General features: G+C 39.1%; 2 pseudogenes; both read left to right on the top strand.

Annotated features, from left to right (window-relative positions):
• The first annotated feature begins 7,166 nt into the window (after positions 1-7,166).
• Positions 7,167-7,654, top strand: LOC125831731 (uncharacterized; annotated as a pseudogene).
• A 175-nt stretch (positions 7,655-7,829) lies between these two features.
• LOC125831639 (uncharacterized) lies at positions 7,830-8,720 on the top strand (annotated as a pseudogene).
• The last annotated feature ends 245 nt before the right edge of the window (positions 8,721-8,965 follow it).

The following is an 8,965-nucleotide window of genomic DNA, read 5'->3' as shown; positions in this document are numbered from 1 at the left end:
CCCATCCTTCAAGGTTATCCATTTACTTAGGAAGCAAGACATATGAAAGGGCACCATTTCTTAGTTCTGCCGATTCAAGTTTTGGCCTAGAATTCCTCTTTTAGCAGTTATAGAAAAGGCACCATTTCTTAGTTCTAGCCCACTTCACACATTCATGCATTCAAGACTTTAAGTAACAAGAAAAGACACTTTAGTCTACTAATCAAGTCACAACATTATCATCTGAGGACACTTTATAATCCAACATCATCACATATATACATCATGAGAAATCATACTTTAGATCATAATGCTATCCACTTTAAATTGGATCATCACAAGATCACATAAATTCATTAACATCATATCTTCACATATAGCTTCACATAAAACTTTACATAAAGCTTCATATAGAACTTTACATATAGCTTCATATAGAACTTTACATATAGATTCATTTATATGTATAATAACACAACAATACAACAATACTCATATAATGCCCTCCATGGCCACAATCATAATTCAAAAGCAACAAGCAACAATTCCACCAAAGGTTGATCCAACCTAAGAAGCAATTATAGCAATATTAAGAGATCAAGCCATCTTACCACCTTTCAAAGGCCATAAGCCACAATACTCAGTTTCATGCCAATTATACAATATTCATCAAGTTAGGTCAACTAACCCTCTTTCCATAGATATCTTAATCATCCTCATATTCCTACAAATAATCAATACAATAACAATGATAATAACAACATTCAACTATACAAGCTAAGCTAAATAATATCCAATAACCAATATAATGGCTAAATCCCAATTTATGACCATTCATGGCTACTACCTCACATTATAAAATTCAATAACAATTTCCAACAATTCAACATAGCTAAGATCATATAAGAACATCCCATATCAAACTACTCAATAATCCTTCATTAATTAATCAAAATCAATAGACGGACTTTAGTCCAAATTCAGAGAATTTAAGAAGACATGGGTTCATGAAGATTTCTTTCTTAAAACCATCAATAATCATTAATAACAACATAAAACATCATTTAAAATCAATTAATGCAAGAACTCATGCTAGAACTGAAATTAGATTTGTTTTTGACTTTTTGAACAACTTTTGAAATCTTTTGAATTGACTCTTTGATTGAAGAAGGAATCAAAGATGAAGAGTCCCCATACCTTAATCTTCAAGAACCAAACGAAATTGAAGAAGAAACACCATGAAATCGTCAACCCTAGCTTCACTTGACCTTGAGCTCCAAAGGAGTTTCTGGAGAGAAGACTTTGGGAGAGAAAGGAAATAGGGTTTTGATTTGGGGTCTAAAGAGAGTAAATGACTTGTTAAAGGACTTAAAACCTTATATATTTATCATATAAACCATTTAAAATCAACCCTAAATAATAAACAATTAAAACGAAATTACGTAAAAACCCCTCACTAGGGCAGCCGCGTCAGGGACCAAGGAAGACTTTACGGACCGTGAAGGGTGACCACAGCCCATTAAGGTTCCCGTGGTCCATAGGCAATAGCTCCCCTAAGGCTTTCCAACCTCCCAATGGCCAAGAAAACACCAAGGCCATCTCTACAGACTGTCATCATCACCACGGCCCGTCAAATGGGTCGTGAAGAATTTCCAGCCTGACAGTGCTTCACTATTTCGAGAATAACGTTTTACTCCGAGATCGTAATGAGGCAAACTCGGTGGAGTTGGAAAGAGGACTCAAAGATTTTTAATTGGATAGTTAATAGACCACCTAATTCGTTTTGAGCTATGAGATATGACCATTTGAAGTTGACCCTCACTTACCTAGGCAGACTTCTGGACAGCAGCAAAGTGCCAATTGACGGCCACCATCCACGGACCGTGGATGGATTGACGGCCCATCCTGGATGCTCGTCAAAAGGTTCAGAGAGTGTGTTGGGGAGGCTTTGGTGAGGAGACTAAGTCTCAACTCACGAAGCCAATCCACGCCCCGTCAATGGGTCTCTTGGATGGATGCTATTTTTTTTTACAGCTTTTAGGTCAATGCTTGGGTCCTCTTCAAGGACCCTTAGGGTGGTCCTTTGGGAGCCGTACCCGCATGTTTAAATCCTGAAACCCATGTTCAACCCCTAAGGTCATCCCCACATACTTCACACCAATACACACTGATTTAGATCATAAACATCGCATGACCAACCATCAAAACACATGAGAGGCTCTAATTCACCTAGTTCATTTTTTTGGGTCATCACATTTTAGCTTGGTCATTGCATGTCATGAAAAAGGTCATTTTTAGCGTGATTTCACATCTTTATGCATTGCTATCATACTTGGTACTTCTTTGTACTAACGCATACACTTGCGCACATTATTTCTCAAATGTAGGGTCCGACATTCCATTTTCTCATCCATGTGTCTAGAAGTCACTTTTGCTTACTTAGTGGTGGTGAGTCCTCGTGTTTTGAGGACTGAACCTTTTATCTCTTTTAATCTTTACTTTCCAGATGTTGTATATGATGTCAGGGTTACGTCCTAGTTACTCTTTATATAGTAGATGGCTATTGAAACTATATAGACTTCCACTTTGTTTTATAGAACTCTTTGATATGAATTGTCTTTTATCCTATTGAATTTCTATCATATTGTTTACGCATGCTAAGTGGCTTGTGTAGGGCCTCTCGGGGTCCTATGTGTCATGTTATATATAGGGGGTACCTTGGGTTGTGATAAACTTGGTATCAGAGCACAAGGTCTAGAAAGGTCCTAGGATGTCTCATAAGCCACGTCGAATAGAGTCTTGTTCATAAGTGTGAAGCGCGTCATATTTATGAATAAGCAGCACAAGATGATTAGGAAACTCCACTTCTTTCATTACTCTAAGTCATATGATAGAGTGTAGATCTATATTTCCTTTCCCCTAATCCATATCCGATGCTTTTTAGGAAATGGCCCCTCGAAGAGTATACGTTACGAGGAATGCGAAAAAGAATGAGCAAAAAGAAGCTCTTCCACAAGCTCCTCAAGTTCGAGTCGATCCTTTGGCCGATCAAGTGACTAATGCAAAGTTTAGGGCTGCTTTTCAAGTCTTGGCTCAAGCCATGACGTCTCAAGCCAATAGGGAGGTTGTGGCCCAGTGAACTCAAATGTGGGTATGGTGGAATCTAGAGTGAGGGACTTCACTAGAATGAATCCCCTGGAGTTTCATGGTCCTAAGGTTGAGGAAGATCCTCAAGAGTTCATTGATGAGGTATATAAGTTCTTTATGATTATGGGAGTGTCGCCAGTAGAGAAGGCGAAGTTGTCTGCTTACCAACTTAAGGGTGTTGCTAAAGTTTATTCAACCAATGGAAAGAAGGGAGGGCAGTTGATGCGGGTCCTCTAGATTTGGAAAAGTTTAAGGTTACTTTCCTTGATAGGCTTTTCCCTTTTAGATGAGGGGGGCAAAGGTGCTTGAATTTACCAACCTTCGTCAAGGGTACATGAGAAAGGAATTCGCTTTAAAGTTCACACAATTATCTAGGTATGCTCTTACTGTAATTGTCTATCTTAGGGTAAGGATGAGTAACTTCATTTTGGGAGCGTCCAAGATGGTACTTAAAGAATGTCGTACCGTCATGCTTATCAATGATATTGGCATTTCTCGTCTAATGGTACATGCTCAACAAATAGAAGAGAAGAAACTTAGGGGTGAAACCTAAGGCGACTAAAAAGGCAAGAATCGGTGATGGTAACTTCTCAGATTCAAGGTCCGACAGACATGGTCATTCTAGGTTCTGACAAAGGTTTTCCGGTCAAGGCTCCTCCAATGCTCCATCTAAGTTCAAAAAAGATAGGGTGTACAACCCTAAGCTTCAAGGAGGAAACAGTAGTGGAACTTCATTGCCTTTTTTTGCTAAGTGTGGAAGGAAGCATGCGGGTAGATGTTTAGCCGGTTCCAAAGCTTACTTTGGTTGTTGTAAGACGGCTCACAAGATAAGAGATTTCCCCACAGTTGCTAGAATGAGGGAGATAGTCATGGGCGGGATCAAGTAAATCCGTCATCCGGTACTAGTGGTAGTCAGAAGCAAAATAGATTCTATGCACTTCAGACTCGTCATGAGCAAGAGGATTATCCTGATGTGGTTACTAGTATGTTGAAAGTCATTCGTCTTGATGTTTATGCTTTGCTTGATCCCAGTGCTACCTTGTCTTTTTTTATGCCATATGTGGCTATGAGGTTTGATATTCTTCTGGATGTGTTGTTAGATCAGTTTTCTTTCTCTACTTATATCGGTGAATTTGTTGCTAAGAGAGTCTAAAGAAATTGTCTCATCTCCTTATCCCATAGAGTCACTCATGTTGATCTTGTAGAGCTTGATATGCTAGATTTTGATGTCATTCTTGGTATGGATTGGTTGCATTCTTGTATGCTTCTATTGATAGTAGAACCCGAGTGGTCAACTTTCAGTTTCCAAATGAGCCTATCCTAGAGTGTGAAGGGGGAAATTCTATCCCGAAAGGTCGGTTTGTTTTTTGTCTTAAAGCTAGAAAGATAATTTCTAAGGGTTGCATATACCATCTAGTTAGGGTGAGGGATACAGATTCTAAAACCCCTACTCTTGAGTTGGTCCCTGTTATAAATGAGTTTTCAGAAGTGTTTCTAGATGATCTACCTAGTATTCCTCCTGAAAAGGAAATAGACTTCGGTATTAACCGTCTCCCAAATACGCAACCTATCTATATTCCTCCTTACCTAATGGCTCCGACAGAAGTGAGGTAAGGTAGGGTTCGTCAGTTTTTAAGTCAAGGACTTTTGGGTCTTTTCCAAATTATTTTAATTCATAAACATATCATTTTACCCTTAACCCAATGCCTTGTATAAGTTTTTACCACCCCCCCCCCCAAAAAAACCACCCAATTCAATCCATTCTTTCAATTCCCAAAAGGAGAAAAAAGTTCATCCTCTTTAATATTTCTCTCTCTAGAACCTTGAAGAAGAAGATTAGGGTTTACCCTTAACCCAATGCCTTATATTAAGGTTTTTACTCCCCCCCCCCCAAAAAAAACACCCAATTCAATTCATTCTTTCAATTCCCCAAAAGGAGAACAAGTTCATCCTCTCCAATATTTCTCTCTCTAGAAGCTTGAAGAAAAAGACTAGGGTTTTCAAGTCAAGTCTCCAATTCCACCATTGAATCCAAGATTTTGGCATTAGAGTATGATAGTCTTCATCTATGGAGCCCTTTCCTCCAAGAGTTCCTAAATTCCCCAATTTATAAGTTAGAAATCTCCAATTGAAGTTAGGGTTTTCTTCCATTTCATGGGTTCCTTTTAATGTTGATTCATTTGATTGTTTAATGATCTATTATGCTTGAATTGAGATAATTCCATCATTTTAAGATGAATCCCCACGAATACATGCTTAACCCATGTTATTTTTATTTTCAGGATTTAAAGTGAGTTTTGAACTATGAAAGGTGAATTATGAAAATATGCATGTTCTCTTGAAATTGATTAAATATGATGTAAGTTGCTTTGAGAGTAAAGAATAAATGATGATTGTCTTTGATAATTGTTGTGAAAGGTTTTCTCATGTAATTAATCAATACATGAATGTGCAAGGTTTTCTCACATAAAGGATTCTAAGGTTGAAAGGTCTTCTAACCTAAAAAGGGATCAAAGTAAGGAGCTATTATAATGATGAGGCAAGCGGCGATTACCTATGACCTCTAATGAAAGACAAGAGGTGATTACCCATTTCTCCATAGTGTAGGGCAAGAGGCGATTCTTAAAGATAAGATGAATATGATTAATGACTCTTCCATGGGAATTAAGCTTAGTACCGAGTGGACAAGTGGTGATTACCCGTGTCCCATAAACTATGTGCCACCATAGGTTTGTCTAGATAGACATTAGCTAGTAGATCCATCTAAGCTTGAATGTTCATAGTTCTTACCTTGGCAAGTGAGAACACCTCTTTTCGGTTTGGGGAGAACACCGAATTCCATGTGATAGCTCACATGATCTCTATGTTGGTTAAGTCTAATTTCCCAAAACAAGCATAATGATGAAATAAGGTTACTTCAAGAAGTATTTTACAAGTTTCAAAGGATTAGTACACTTGCATTTGACCATGATTCTTATGATGTTTTCTAATCTTTTCTTATGGTTTTAGGTTGGTCATTGCATATCATTAAAAAGGTCATTTTTAGCATGATCTCACATCTTTATACATTGCTATCATACTTGGTACATCTTTGTACTAACGCATAATCTTGCCTACAATGTTTCTCAAATATAGGGCCCGACGTTCTAGTTTCTCATCCTCGTGGCTAAAAATCACTTTGGTTGTACTTAGTGGTGGTGAGTCCTCATATTTCGAGGACCGAGCCTTTTATCGCTCTCAGTCTTTACTTTTCATATATTGTATGTGATTCGAGGGTTACGTCCTGGTCACTCTTGATGTAGTAGACGGCTATTGAGACTATGTAGACATATGCTTCATTTTATAGAACTCTATGATATGATTTGTCTTTTAAATTCTCTCGTATTTCTATTATCTTAATATGCATGCTAAGTGTCTTGTGTGGTGCAGATCTGATTTCGAAAATGAGTGCATCCCATGGATATTTTTGAATTCGAGCTTGGAGTATCTTATAGTTGTGGAAAGCTACATGGATCCCCGCAGCCCATACATCCCTCTATTTTATTATTCATTATGTTACTTTTGTATTCATACATGATATTTGTTATGTTTAGGCCTGTCAATTTAGTTTCAGACTTGCACCGTATTTTAGAAGTTCTTGTACTTATGAAACCAAAATCTTGGGTGGTATTTAGCTTTCCCCACTTAATACTTACGAAAGACTTAGTATTTGAGGTGTTTTACTCGTTGTTTACCTTTTTACCTTAATTATTTAGATAAATTGGTAAAACTTCTGGGTTGGCTTACCTATCGCTTGGGAATATAATTGCCACCATGGCATGTGAATTTTGGGTTGTGAAAAATTTGTATCAGATCCCTAGGTTTATCGATCTCACCAGTACAAGAGCAATGTCTAGTAGAGTCTTGCGAATCGGTATGATGACGTCTATACTTATCTTTGAGAGGCTATAGGATATTTAGGAAAATTTTATTCTTTCATTCCATATCGTGCACACTTAACTTTGTTGAAGTTATAATCTTGATGTCTCATTCTCTCTCATATGGTGAGGACTCGTACATATGCAAGTGGTGATCAGGAGCCTATTCATGAGCCTGCTTCTGGGATCACTACCCGAGGTAGAGGCAGGGAGCGAGGTCAAGATCGAGGCCAGGGTAGGGGTTGTATTGCAGCACATGTGGAAGGCCAAGTTCAACAGCTACCGAAGGCCATGGTAGCGCAGTACCTCCTATTGCAGATGTTATTGATAGGGATGTGCAGGATCGTGTCAAGGGGGATGGACCATCTCAGGCTCTACGTGGTTTCATTGCCACCTTGGTGATTCAAGATACCTTGGTTCGTGTGCTAGGACTCCTATAAGGGATGTCTCCGGCGGGAATATTGCCTTTCACCTCTGATGCCTCACAGACCCGTGTTGGAGGTCAAACTCCAGATCCAATGGTTGCTCCAGATTCTCAGACTCCCAGGACTCACCAAGTTGTTGTGGTAACTCCCCGTTTAGATAGTATGGAATTGCATATATTTGGCTAATAGGCCTTTCATGACCATTAATGAACAAAAGGCCTTCAGAAGGTTCATAGTGATGAATCCTCCGACTTATACAGGTGACTTAACTGAGGATACATATGAATTTATAGTTAAATGTCATGAGTGGTTGCATAATCTTGGATTAGTGATTTCATGGAGTTGACTACACAATGTTTAGATGATAGACCCTGCCAAGCAGTGGTGGAGGGATTATATTAGTAATAGGTCAACTGGATTACCTCCACTATCATGGACTCAGTTTACTGAGGTGTTTCTAGCCAAGTTTGTTCCATGCAGTGAGAGGGAGTGCAAGAGGGCCAAGTTCGAGGGTTTGCATCAAGATGGTATGTCAGCCACAGAGTATGATGGTAAATTTCATGCCTTGTCTAGGCATGCTTCAATGATGCTTCCCACAAAGACTAAGAGAATGAGAAAGTTTGTTAAGGGGCTGATTATTCTGATTTGTCTGGGAGTTTTTCAGGTTGGTGCTTCTATTGTTCCATTACAGAAGGTGGTAGATGCATCCAAAGAGTTAGAGATGATATGACATGAGGGATTTGAGCAGCATGAGGGCAAGAGGGACCATCATTCTGGTAAATTTGGTAGTACTCCGCCTAGGAGTCGAGGTTCAACCAGAGGTTATCACTCTTAATCTAGCAAATTCATTCATGTTGTGATACCAGCGTCTGAGACTGATTACCCTAGGCATAGTTCTTCGAGTTTGGTGCAGACTTCACAAGGTTCATCTTCCAAACTTATAGGCTGTAGAGGGAATTCTGGCCATTCAGGTTCCTCTCATCAACCTACGTCTTATAAGGGGTGTTTTGAGTGTGGTGATATAGGACATTTTGTGAGAGATTACCCTGGGACCAGAAATGGTGGCTCGCATCAGGGTTCTCAAACTTTGACTTTCAGGGTTGCACAACATCCCACTAAAGGAGGTGTACAGAGTGGCAGAGTTGGTTATCATTCTGGTAGAGGTGGTTCCCGTTCTGTTAGAGGTTGTGGTCGCAGAGGTTTACAATTTGAGGGCGGTCATGCTCACTGTTATGCTTTTTCGGGTAGGTGATGAGTTGGGAATTTCGACTCATTTAGGGCTTATTATTCAATGATTTATTGTCCTCAATTCCTATTTTTTGCTCATAACTAATGTTAATATGTTGATATGCAACAATGAAGGCTTAAGGGCAAGGCAAGGACATTACGATGAGAAAAGAAGTGAAAATTTTGGAAAAGCCTAAGAAAAGAGAAGTCGAAGCTCGTAAATGCCACTCGATGACTCGGCGAGTGAGCATCCAGCTCGCCAAAAGTTCC

This window comes from Solanum verrucosum, unplaced genomic scaffold, assembly GCF_900185275.1.
Source record: "Solanum verrucosum unplaced genomic scaffold, falcon-dt-bn FXZP01001080.1, whole genome shotgun sequence".
Classification (NCBI taxonomy): Eukaryota; Viridiplantae; Streptophyta; class Magnoliopsida; order Solanales; family Solanaceae; genus Solanum; species Solanum verrucosum.
This window is presented reverse-complemented; position numbering and strand designations above follow the sequence as displayed.